The following is a 12,895-nucleotide window of genomic DNA, read 5'->3' on the forward strand; positions in this document are numbered from 1 at the left end:
TGGTGAATTCTTACCATCTTGTCTAGTGAAACTCTGTATTATCTCTAATGTTTTATCTAATAAATATTTTCTTATTCTCTTTAATGGTTGGAGCAATCTTCCATTCTTACATCTGGTAGTCTGAGCAATACATCCTCACTGAGGATAGTGATATGTAATATAACAACCACTGTTAATTCATATTATTTTGTCTTGAAATCCTATATCACTTTAGATGTGCTTGCTTTGGTTTGCTTATGTTTGTGGTACTGGTATGCTGTTATTGTTCTTCTTTTGTTTTGTTTTGTTTGTTTGTTTGTTTCTCATTTACTACTCTCTTTAAAATAAAATTTTTTTAAAAAAAGATATTTCCCCTTTTTTTGAGACAGGATCTCACTACATAGTCCAGGCTAGCCTTGAACCCCCTGTGACCCTCCTGCCTCAGCCTCCCAAGTGCTGGCATTACAGGCATGTGCCACCATGCTCAGTGTATTTCCTTATATTTTATTAAGGAAAATTAAGTTAATTTTTCAGTTGTGAAATGTACACTAAAAGTAAAAATTATTTGTAAAGCTAAATAAAATAGAACAAAAATTGTTTATATATTTAAATTTTTTTTCTTTTCACATTTGTTTCTGTAAACACTTTGATGAGAAAATGTGAAAATACTCTGCTGTATGAAAGTGATCTTATTCCATTTTTTTTTTTTTTGCCATTCTAGATGTATATTTTCCCTTATAGTAAAAAAGTGTCTATTTGCCATTAGGCCTTCTAAATTCTTCTATGAATCTCCTTTCTCCATTCCTTGGCCATTCCCCTTGAGAACTACAGGAGGGAAGACTACTTCCCGTGGTTGCCATCTCCTTCCTTTTGGTTACTTAGCAATCACTGATCTTGAGTAAGGGCAACAAAAGCAGGCTGACTGAACTCTGGGTTTCTCCTTTGAAACAGGCTGTTTTCATTGGTCCAGGAATTGAAAAAGGAAGCTTCCCTCGTCACCTTGTCAAACCAAATAGTCGTTCCTGCTCACTGTCTGTGCTTACACAACGCAGAGAGGTCGCAGGTACAGAGGTCTTTCCCCTTCGTGTGGCACACCCTGCCCTCCTCCATCCCCCAACATGTCCCTGAGAGCTGGCACAGTCATAGGGTGCACTTTCCCATGCTAGTGCTTCTGCAGGACACCCACTTTGCTTTTCTCAGGGTTCACATTGAGTGTATCGTTACATGCTGGTGTCGTTGCATGACACGGGATGTCTGAATTTGGGAAAAGTAATGCTGATGTCCTTGGACCAGATTTGCCTTTTTGTTGTGCTGTTATGAGACCCAAGGGGCTTTTCCTCAAATTCTAGACTAAATGCAGGAAATCCAGTCACTTCATTATAAACACTTGTAAATCATCCTTCTTTGCATTCTAAAAATCTCCCCTGACTCTTTATAACAGAAAATGGAACTCTCAAAGAAAACAAACATTTTAAAAGGTCTGATTTCATTTAGATTTTGCTCTTAACATATTTTTCTCTCTTAAAATGAGCTTGACATTGAAATAACTTTGGATGCTTTGCTCAACATGCCATGAACATTTTAAAGTATAAGTTATAGATAGAAAAGAAACATTAGATATATATATATTATATAGAATATTTTAGGATGATCTGAGTTAGAGGTCCTTGCTTAAGGTGCAGATGTGAAATATAGTTTAAAGAATAATCCTCAGTGGTTTACAGATCTTGTATCCTCCCTGACTTTGGAACAGATTCAGTACTTTTAGAGTGAAAATTTTTTTCCTTGTGTTTTTTTTACATGAATAAGTTAATATTCTGGGTACAGTATGAAAAACAAATCAAACTTCTTTATTCTTTTTCTGGCAGTTTTACATTTATATGTAGTGCCTTCTGCCAAGATAAGCTATAAATTCTTTTTGTTGATTTAACAGAGAGCTATAAATAAATGATCCTGCTACATTTAGGGAATACTTTTTTAAACCTAAAATATTGGCAGAAACAGAAAATCATCCAACAAATAACATTTATTATTTTTTCCTGTTGTTTAAGGCATTTACAATCAAATATTTAATTTTAGAATAAGTTCTATGGAAACATTTTGGATTTTCCCTATTTGTGGTTGTATATTTTGCTATGTGTACCTACTTATGAGAGACAACAAATTATATTTCTAGGTTCAGTTGGTAGTGACAAAAAACTCAGACAAAAGTGAGGCTTTTTGCTTCTAAGAGATACTCAGTAGTAGTTGTTGTTGGTGGTGGTTATGGTGATTCCTAACTCTATAATTGAGATGAAAACACAACTTTTCCTGTGACAATACAATGGAACAAGAAGCAACCGATACAGACACAGGGAATGGAGACCTCCTTGATTCAGATGAAGAAAAAATATGAGTACATATTTGGCTAGTAGAAATGGTACAAAATGGTCATGTAACCAAATGGAATGATCGATCCAATGTTAAAACTAGGTCCAGAAATGTTGTGAGGATCTTAGTGGGATGAAACCTACTGGATGGAATGCCAGCACTGCCATTCAATTTTGCAAATTATTTGTAGCACAAAAAATGCTACAAGATGTTGTGAAATATACAAATGGTGAAATACAAGTAAAACATTCTGTACGTATCAATAGCCGTACTAAAAAATGTGTTTACTATGATACCTCACTAACTGAACTGAAAGCATTCATAAGTCTGCTGTGCATAGCAGAGCTTTCCATTGGTAATTGCAGGTAAATAAAAGACTTATGGAAAAGTGATGGATATGGGATGAGAATAGAATAGAATAATGATGACATTTGTAGAATAATGATGACTTTCGAAGAGATATAATTTCCTTCAAAATTGGCAGAAGTTTAATGACAAAACCACCCATTAAGTAAGAAAAAGAACTGATAATCTGACTGTTCTCTGCTCATGGTTTGAGAGACTTGTGGGTAATTGTCAAGCAATTTACACACTATCTGAATACATAGCTGTTGATGAGCATCTTGCAACATTTCATGGGCGCTGCAGCTTCAGACAGTGTATTAAAAAAACCCTCCAAATATTGCATAAAAATGTATGTTCTTGTAGGCAAAGACTTACGCTTTCAATTCAAAAATGTCTCCTGCAACTCAGTGATCAGGTCCTTACTCATATAGCAATAAACTAAATTATGTTGTGAACAGACTTGTTGCCCCCATCTCCCAAACTAACTGGAATGTGACATTGGACAACTGGTTTACCAGTTTCCAACTGATGTTACATTTGCTAACAGCACAAATTGACCAGTTCAGGAACTGTACACAGGAACAAAGCAGAAATTCCAACTGAAATGTTGTAATTTTAAAATACAGAATTGTATAATACAATCTTTGGATTCCAGAAAGGTAGAATATTTGCCTTGTATTGGGTAAATAAACACAAACTGATAGTGCTGATGTCAACATTGCATCAGAATGGAACTATTAATAGGGAAACCTAGACAAAACAGAAGCCTGAGATGGTAACTTTGTAAAACAAACCAAAGGTAGAGGAAATATTGTTGGTGATTTATGCAGCAACTATGATGTCAATCAAAATGAAAAGCCTTGCCAATGGTTGTTTTTTACTTGATCCTAAACATGAGGCATAAATACTTTGGTAGTTTATGAAGAAAATAACAACTTTAATTTTCTTAGAAGATTGGGAATGGGGCTCTTAAGAGATCATTTATAGCAGAGGAAAAACAAAATGTTTCTGCCCAGGGAACTACACAAAATAATTATGGAGCACATTGGTGAGCTGACAGGTAAACAGGCAGGTGAAGCATCACAATGAGCTACTATGACAACAGGAAAACACAAAAGATGTCAACTGTGCCCCATGAAAAGGACAAGAAAACAAAACACACATTCGGTCAGTGTAAGCAATACTTGTAAATGTCATATGCTGATTTCATGTGTGAAGACTGCCTTGGGTGTGACAGTTGAGGTAAAGATTATTTTTGCGGTGGACTTTTGTTTGTGTCTACATTGTAGTTCATATAGGAATTTATTTCTGATGTTATTATGTAGGAATTTATTTCTGATGTTATTGTTTAGGTTTGTAAGCAAGAACACAGTTGATGTGAAAATGTTGATGTTTATTCTAAACATATTATAAATTTAATATTTATTTGATGGATATTTTATGTTCCTGTTAACTACACACTGTATAATATAATATGAATCTCCTCACAAAACACCAAGACCAGCAAGATGTCAAGTATGTCCTACGAAATGGCAAAAAAAGCAAAACACATGTGCTGCCAGTGTAAGCCACATGTGTTTGGAATGTGTTGTTGTCATGTGTGAAGACTGCTGTAGGTGTGATAACTGAAGTAAAGATTTTTTTGTAAAGTGCTATTGGTATTTTAATTGTAGTTCATACAAGAATTTATGTGTATTCTTTTTTAGATTTAGTACACCAAAAAAAAAGTCGATGTTGAAAATCTTAATGCTTTTTTATGAACAATAAGTACTAAAAATTCAATATTTTATTTTTTCCTGTTAAGTATTCCTTGTTTCGTACAATAAAATTCATAAAATTAATAATTCATTAATAGAAATAATCTAAAGAATAAACTTGGGTGTTATACATCCACAATAATGTGCCTTTATGACAAAATTGGTGTTGTGCCCTATGGGTTACATCCTGGTGTTGTTTCTGTTCTCCAAAGTACCCTGACAAAGCACTGATAAGAAGCTACTAGAAAACCTACATTACAAATAGAACATATATCTTTGACATCAGAATAATTACCTCAAAAATTATATTTTTTGTGGAAGAGCCATAATATTTCACCAAAGAATGAGTTATATTCATGCTTTTGGAATGGAAATAGAAGACACTGACAAATTAGAAGCTCAGCAGAGATTACTGGGATATAAATTTTATTTGAAGATTTATATTTTAAAAGTTTGCTGGTGAATTTTATCAAAGATTTATAGAAAGGTTGATATCAATCCTTCACAAAATCTTCAAAAAATAGAAGAGAAGAACACTTTACATTTCCTTCTATAAGGCTAATGGTACCCTTATATTCAACAAAGGCATCTCAAAAAAGAAACCTAGAAATAAATGTCCACTGTGAATACAGATAAAAAATGCACAACAAAATGCTGAGAAATGGAAGTGACCAACATAAAAAAAGGTTTATATACCTGCCCAAGGAGGATATATCATGGGAAGTTTGGTGTATAAATTGAATAGATGCAGAAAAAGCTTGTGAAAGAAAGTCCAACCCCCTTTCATGATAAAAACACTAAACCACCTAGGATAAACACTAAGTGTTTCAAACTGTTAATGGCAGTACGTATAAAACCTCCAGCTTGTATCAGACTTAATGGTGAAAGACAGACTTCTTCCTATTAAGACTGCCAATAAAGTAAGGCTATCCACACTTGCCATTCCTAGTCAACATTGTGCCAGACCAGTTCATCCAGAAAAAGACCTTCTCCTGAGGCATAAATGAAATTTTAACAAATTTAAAGCAACTGAGACTATATAGAATGAATATACTTTGACTGTAATGGAATCAAACTAGAAATCAACCACAGAAAGATAACAGGATAATCTAAAACTTTTGAAAATCAAGTAATGTACTTGGGTTAAAGAGGACGTCTTGTAGAAAAATGTTTAAAAGCAGGTAGAAGTGAATGAAAATGAAAATAGAACATAATAAATTTAGTGACATGAGGTTAATGCCGTGCTAAGCAGAAAAAGAAAAACATTCAACACGTTACAAAAGGGCAACTTTCTCAAATCAGCAATGTAAGTTCTCACCTCAAGAAGTTGGACAAAATGTAGAAAAACTGATCTAAAATAACCAGAAGAAAGAAAACATGAATATCAGGTCAGATATCAATGTAAACAAAATGGAAACTCAGTAGAAACTAAAAACTTGTTTTTTGAAAAAAAAGTTGACAAACTACTAACATTGACAAATATAAAAACAAAGAAGATACAAATTAACAGTATAAAATTAAAACAAGCAATATACCTACAGATTTTCAGTCATTAAAGGGATACGAAAAGAATACCACAAACACAGAAGACACAAGTTTAACAATTTATTTATTCATTTATTTATTTTTGTTTTTTTGAGACAGGGTCTCGTTGTGTAATTCAGGCTGGCCTTGAACTTACTGTGTTGCCTAAACTGGCCTCAAACTCATGGCAATCCTCCTGCCTCAGCCTCCCGAGTGCTGGAATTACAGGCATGTGCCACCATCCCTGTCTTCAGATTTAACAATTCAGAGGAAAACAACCCAATCCTCTAAAAAGTACAAACTATCAAGCTTACCCAACATGAATGAGATGGTCTGATTATCCCAACAACCCCAAGAGCAACCGCATCCACAGTTGGGAAAAGAAACCCTTAAGATTCACATGATTTCATGGGAGAATTCTACCAAATATTTAAAGAAGAATTAGTATTAATCCCCATACTACACACTCTCTCTGAGAAAACACTCCAACTCATGAGGCGGTTAGGCTCCTAATGTCTCATTACATAGGCAGCATAAAAGAAAACAACTGGGGGCTGGGGGTTTAGCTCAATGGCACAGTGCCTGCCTGGCAAGCACAAGGTTGTGAGTTCGATTCCCGGTACCAGAAAAAAAAAAAAAAAGAAAAAACAACTGACCAAAATCTCTTGTGAATTCACACATAAAAATCCTCAATGAAATACTAGCAAGCTGAATTGAGACACACACACACAAGCACACACACAGACACAAACACTCTCACAAGCAGTGAACACATGACATTTATTCCGGAGATGTAAAGCTGATTCATTATTCAAAAGTTATCAATGTCACTTGTGCAATAATAACGAAAAATTCAATTTTTATATCCTGGATAAAGAGGAGGGAACGGCAAGGACTATTCAAAAAATGGCAGAAAACTTGTCTAAATTGGTGAAAGCCATAAAGCTACTGACTCAAACAGCTAAGTGAAACTCAGAATAAACACAAAAAATTCCATGTCAAACACATCACAATCAAATTACTTAGAGGAAAAAAAAAGAAAGCAAAAAATTTGGAAGATTATATAGCGACACACTCTGCTAGCCACAGGACACAGGATGAAAGTGAAATTTTAAAAATGTGAAACCTCGGAAAGAGTTTTATGTGTATTCTTTTTTAGATTTAGTACACCAAAAAAAAAAAAAAAAAAAACCAGTCGATGTTGAAAATCTTAATGCTGTTTCGCAAGGAAACAGCATACGGTTATTCAAGAGTGAACTTTAGTGAAAAGGGGCTTGAGAAGCAAGGAAAAATAATTTTTACAGGAAATTAAACTGAAAAACATTCTCACCAGAAGAACTACCCTAAAAAACATCTAACCAGAGGCTAGAGATGTGGCTTAGTGCCTGGGCACTTGCCTCGCATTCCTGAGGCTCTGGGCTCAAGCTTCTTTTTGACAAAGAGGAGGATGTCCCCTAAATAGAAAAGAAACAGGAGCCTGAGTTTTTAAACGAAGAACTTAAACTAAAATTATAACATGACTTGATGTCCTGCTTAAAATATTTACTCAAAATATTTGACATTTATATTTTAAAGTAAGGTAAGTAAAAGGATCTAAGTTTTCTATACGTCACACAAAATGGTACCATAATACCAACATACAATGAAATGTTGTGTTAAATGCCAAAGGTCTAATTCTTTATACCTTCCAGTGGAAAAAACCCTGAGAATAATTGCATGAACTATTATAGCTTTTGTGGTGAAAGGAAATTGAACAAACAACCAGAAATTATTGTACGAATGAAGAAAAAAATAGATCGACTAGGTGTAAAAAGCCCAGTTGAAAAATAAATACTGTTTTACTTGTTAATTAAATTCAAACTTACTCACAAAAGAAGATAAAGCAGGTTGGGGAAGTTTCACACAGCAGTTACATCTACATCTGTGTGGAGAATCAAAAGAAATAGGCAAGGCAAAAAAGCTGTATTTACTGACTGATGTTCCACCAAATAGTTCCAACACACAGGGACATCCTGGAAGGACTGAGAGATGGATCTTAACTTTGCTTTTTAAGTCTGAAATCATGGACATTAAGTGAGCAATCTGATTAAGTACTGATGTTTGTTTACTAATTTTATAAAGGTAACCTATAGGGAACAAATGAGTTAATTTTTAAAAATATGAGATTTTTCTTTAATGTATGCAAAAACCATAATGGGTGGGAGTATCCATGGAAACGAATGATGCTGGCGCTGTGGGAGGATAGTCCTTTCACACCTGTGCGCTCAGCAGCATGGAGTACCCTACCGGTTGTGGCTCCTCCACAAGAGTGTCTCTTGGCTTGCTTTGTGTATGAATGAGCTGGAAAAAAATTTCTGGCTTTTATTTAAAATGAACAGAAAAATACTTCAGTGCTTATCTTTAAAAATTGATTTGAAAATGAATGTGAACTGAGTTTGAAGACTTGTTCTCTGACTGACACCCGTGCTTAATGGTACAGGCAGAGGAGATGCTGCTTAGGCTTCCAGTTACCGGGATGAGCTTTTTTTAAAGCTGGCAAGTGAAAAACTTATGGCAGTGGTTAAAATGTGGATTAAAATGAATCACTGCTGGGGGGTCGACAAGGATTCTCAAAGCCAGCCTATTTAACAAAGACATTTCAAGGGTGGCTTATCTGAGCATGAAGATATAAAGGCTTTCAATGGGTGTGAGCAGATTATGTGTCAGAATGAAAATGTGACAGTTGAGAAGAGGTGATTTTATTGACAAGTAAATTTTGAAAGCTTATTTTAACTGCATGTGACAAAAGCTGAAGTAATCTATTGTTTTTGTCCATCACACAGGTCCTTTGAGGACTGGGAATGCAGTGTAGTGGTAAATCACCAGGCCTGGGGCCCTGGGCTTGATCTCCTCCTGCCCCAGAGAAGAAGTCTTCCAGCTATATTCTCCCGAGCAACAAAAGGAAATCCTTATCATATTTTATATGACACAAGTCCTTTGATATTTTTGTTGAAAGATATTTAACAAAATTTCTATTGTCATCTGAAACACTTGGTTAGACCATTTCTTTAGCAATGTTCTGTTCATTTTACCTCAGTGATTACAATTACAAATATTGCAAAACAAAGATAAAGCCAATTTCACTTGCATACCCATTTTTCTGTGGGTTTAGACTCTCAAAATATGGTGACACAAGATGAGAACTTACCATGATGCAAATCTGAGCTCAAATTTATGAAATAAACCAATTCAGTTCAGCTGTGATTAAATAAAGACACAGAGGAAAACCATTTTTTTCCGGATTGCAAGTGATTCATTAATTCATGTAACCTTGTATCTGCTGTTATTTTTCTAAGTGCTTGGTATAATCAGTGAACAAAGCAGACAAAATTCCTGTTTGCTTATGAACTAGTTTCTCGAATTAAAATTGTTCCAATTTAAAACGTTTTCCCTTACAATGGTCTATTTTAGACACCGTTAGACTCTTGGGTGGCTGCTTCTTTTCTCTATTAGTAGAAGGGACTTCCTGGAAACATTCAAGAAACACTGCTGTAGGTCTCTAACTTCCCTAGGTACCTATGGTAGTTAATTGATCAGGCCGCTCTTTTGGGGGAATGTGAAATACGCGAGTGGACAGAAGAGGGTGACCTCCTGTGACATCCGGTGACACAGATGCGGCTGAGGGAGCCACAGAGGCCTCACAGATTGGAAGAGGCAGGAAGTTCCTATTTTCAGACCCTGGCCTTTCACTCTGGATCACACTGAATCCATCCAGGAAATTCCTGCTCTTGGAATCCCTTTTCTTGGGCTCCGCGCAGATCAGCTCCCTTCTATTTAGACAGGACTCAGACTAAGTGGTTACATTTCATCCTCTGTACTTACATCGCAGTGTATGTTGTTCCTTGGCTGCATGCAGCTCTCACTGAAACAATACAGGCGTTCCCACTGTTTAACTACCTCCTGTAACAGTGTCATTTTTTCAATTCTAAAAATGATGTCTGTATTTAATTATGAGTCTATTTTAAATATGTGTTGCAGGAAAATATAATTTTTAATGTCTGGGCATCTAATGTTGCTTTTACCATCTATCATATGAGTTATGAGTGATTTTGTTATATTAGTAAAGTTTTGAGTTCTGGGGATAGAGTCAGAAGAAAATAACAGTAAATGTGGAGAGAGAAGAGAGGGCTCCTCTTTGCATCTTTCTCATTCCCTCGCAGTGAGGTCCTCTGTGGGCGTCCTGTCCCTTGCAGTTCCTGAAAATTCCTGAGGTAAGCACTCAGCCTGCTGGGTAGTGGGTCGGGTCAGTGGTGGTTACTCTCCTAACTGCCTTTGGGTGGGTCCTGGCTCCTGCACTCTGAGTTTCTTGATCTCAGATCTCGCTTTTACAGGTTTCCTTGCCTGGACACTTGTTTCTACCCAGGCTTTGCATGCAGTGTGGAGCGCTGCTCAAGAAATCTCCTTGAGGATGAGCACCTGTGTAGCTCCTGTCCCAAGTCCTTGTGTGATGCTGTTACAGGCTCTGGATCTGGCGGGAAGCTCACTCTTGCTTTTGCTGAGCAAATACCTCATCAATGCATTGAGGCCGGCTATCAACTCCACCATTTTGCTTTTGATGACCTCCCCCCGCCCAGGTCTCAGCTTCTCTTTTAGCCTGAGCTTTCCTAGAAAAAGTTTTTATTACCAACAATGTGTCTTCCACAGTTTAATAATTCTTTCCTATTATTCCTACACTTACCTTCCTTTAAAAAATACTGTGGCTACTTCTTTGACTTTCATTACAAACTAACAGAGAACATTAACTCAGACAACCCCATCACTGGGTTATTTTAAACCCAAAATTTCTAGCAAAGATTGAAATAAAGATATATTATTCAGGCTTGATCATTGGGTATTATTTTAAAACTGATCGGCCTTAGGTAGAAAAAAATGTGCAGATCTCAAATAGCAGCATTAAACTTGTTTAATGATTCTTATAACACTGGCACACAAATGATTTAATTGGAATATGAAGCTTCAAAGAGGAACTGATGGCAGAGCACAATTAAATCAAAGCGAGAGGTAAACGGGAAGAAATTGCTTGCTACAGTTAGAATGTGCGCCTACAAAATTCCCATAGCAAGTTAGTCTCCACTGCAATAGTATTCAGAGTGAGGACCTTAAGCCATGACTAAATCATGGGGGCTCCTCCCTCATGAACAAGATTTGGGGCCCTTATTGAAAGAGACTACACACCAGCCAGCTCCTTTCTGCTGTTCTGTATTTCTGCCACGTAGGGTGAGCATATGGCCTTTGTCATGTGAGGTATGGCAACAAGGCACCATCCTGGATGCAAAGAACAGTCCTCTGCAGACAGTGAATTTGCCAGCACCTTGATCTTAGAAATCCCACCCTCCAGAACTGTGAAAGACACATTTCTGTCCTTTATGAGTTCTCCAGGTCCAGGTATATTCTTATAGCAGCACAATGGACCGAGATGGTGCTTCATAAGGAAGGCTCCCATTTATCCTGCAGTGCATGTACGATATATAGCATGAAACTTTCTGTGACTCTTTCGGGCTGAGAAGGCCAGAATTTTGTAAATGCTTATTTTTTTTGTTTGTTTGTTTTGTTTTCCGGTACTGGGAACCGAACTCACGACCTTGCACTTGCCAGGCAGGCGCTTTGCCGCTGAGCTAAACCCCCAGCCCCTGTAAATGCTTATTGATTTCACCTTCAACATCACGTTCCATGTACAAAGCTTATATGAAATCAGAGGACAGGCACTGAAAGTAGGACAGATTTTTCTAAAATCAGCTTTGCATGCTTCTTGTATTTGTTAAAACCGTATAAAGAAAGAGGGGTGATTTTTGATTAAGATCATAGAATTAAAAGAAACTAAATAAAAATAAAATAATTCCAGTGTCATGTATAAAACGTAACAGAACAAAAATGAAAAAATAAGTGTTCATTCTTTTTCTTCCTCTTTTCTTTGTATGGGAAAAGAAGATAGGAAAAAGAGCCTAAGCCAGCAGACTGAAGAGCTACTTATTTTTATCATCTCAAAAGATGTATTCTAATTATCGTTTTTGGAGCATTAATACAGGGAAAGAGGACACAGTATTAGAGGCTCAGCTCTGATACCATCCTTGTAACGCTGGCAGCACAGGCACCCACAGTCTCAGGGGCTTTGCCTTTAATCAAGACTGTTAGCTAGGCACCATGGCACACATCTGTAATCTCAGCCACGCAAGACGCTGAGGTAGGAGGGTCTCCTGATCACGGCCAGTTTGGGGAATTTCGTGTGACCTTTTCTCAAAACAAAGTAATGAAAAAGGCTGAGGGTGTAGCTCGGTGCACAGTGACCCTGGGTTCAGTCCCACAGTACTGCAAAAACAAACACACACAGCCAGACTGTTCTGAGTGACTCCTAACTGGATTCTTCTCTAATCTCCGCCCCTCAGATCTTCATATGAGACTCTAGATTTTTCTTGTTCTTCCCCTTTTTTGTTAGAATTTGCCAGTCTAACCCATTGGATTTGTTAGATCATTGAAATGTGAATTCAGTTTTAAGTCTTGTTATCTTACTTCCACAGAAACAAAAATTATTTCCTATGATAAGAAAAATTTATATATCAAAATAATTGAGTAACCATCATCGCTGGCACTTGCCCAAGGGCTCTCTCTACAGTTTTTAAAAACTTTTTTGCATGAGGAAGCCCATTTTTTGAAGAAGCATATTTTCTAAGTGAGATGAATAAGACACAGTTTTAAATTCTGACGAAAGGACTTGCCACTTAAGAAAAACATGGAGAAGCCAAAGCAAAGTAGTATTACAAATGCAAATTTCAGAAGTGAATGCTCTTTTCAAAGAAGACTGTTGGTCAGGTGTGGTGGCCCATGCCTGTCATCCCAGCACTCTGGAGGGTGAGGCAGGAGGATAACTGTGAGTTCAAAGTCAG

General features: G+C 36.6%; 1 long non-coding RNA gene across 1 annotated transcript in view; it reads left to right on the plus strand.

Annotated features, from left to right (window-relative positions):
* LOC102008453 overlaps positions 1–12,890 on the plus strand; it is a 22,099-nt gene extending 9,209 nt beyond the window's left edge. Inside the window, exon 5 of the long non-coding RNA XR_261770.2 lies at positions 8,798–12,890. This is a non-coding gene — a long non-coding RNA (uncharacterized LOC102008453). The remainder of the gene's footprint in view (positions 1–8,797) is intronic.
* Positions 12,891–12,895: the final 5 nt, after the last annotated feature.

The sequence above is a fragment of the Chinchilla lanigera genome, unplaced genomic scaffold (genome assembly GCF_000276665.1).
Source record: "Chinchilla lanigera isolate Chin_1 unplaced genomic scaffold, ChiLan1.0 scaffold00035, whole genome shotgun sequence".
Taxonomy (NCBI): Eukaryota; Metazoa; Chordata; class Mammalia; order Rodentia; family Chinchillidae; genus Chinchilla; species Chinchilla lanigera.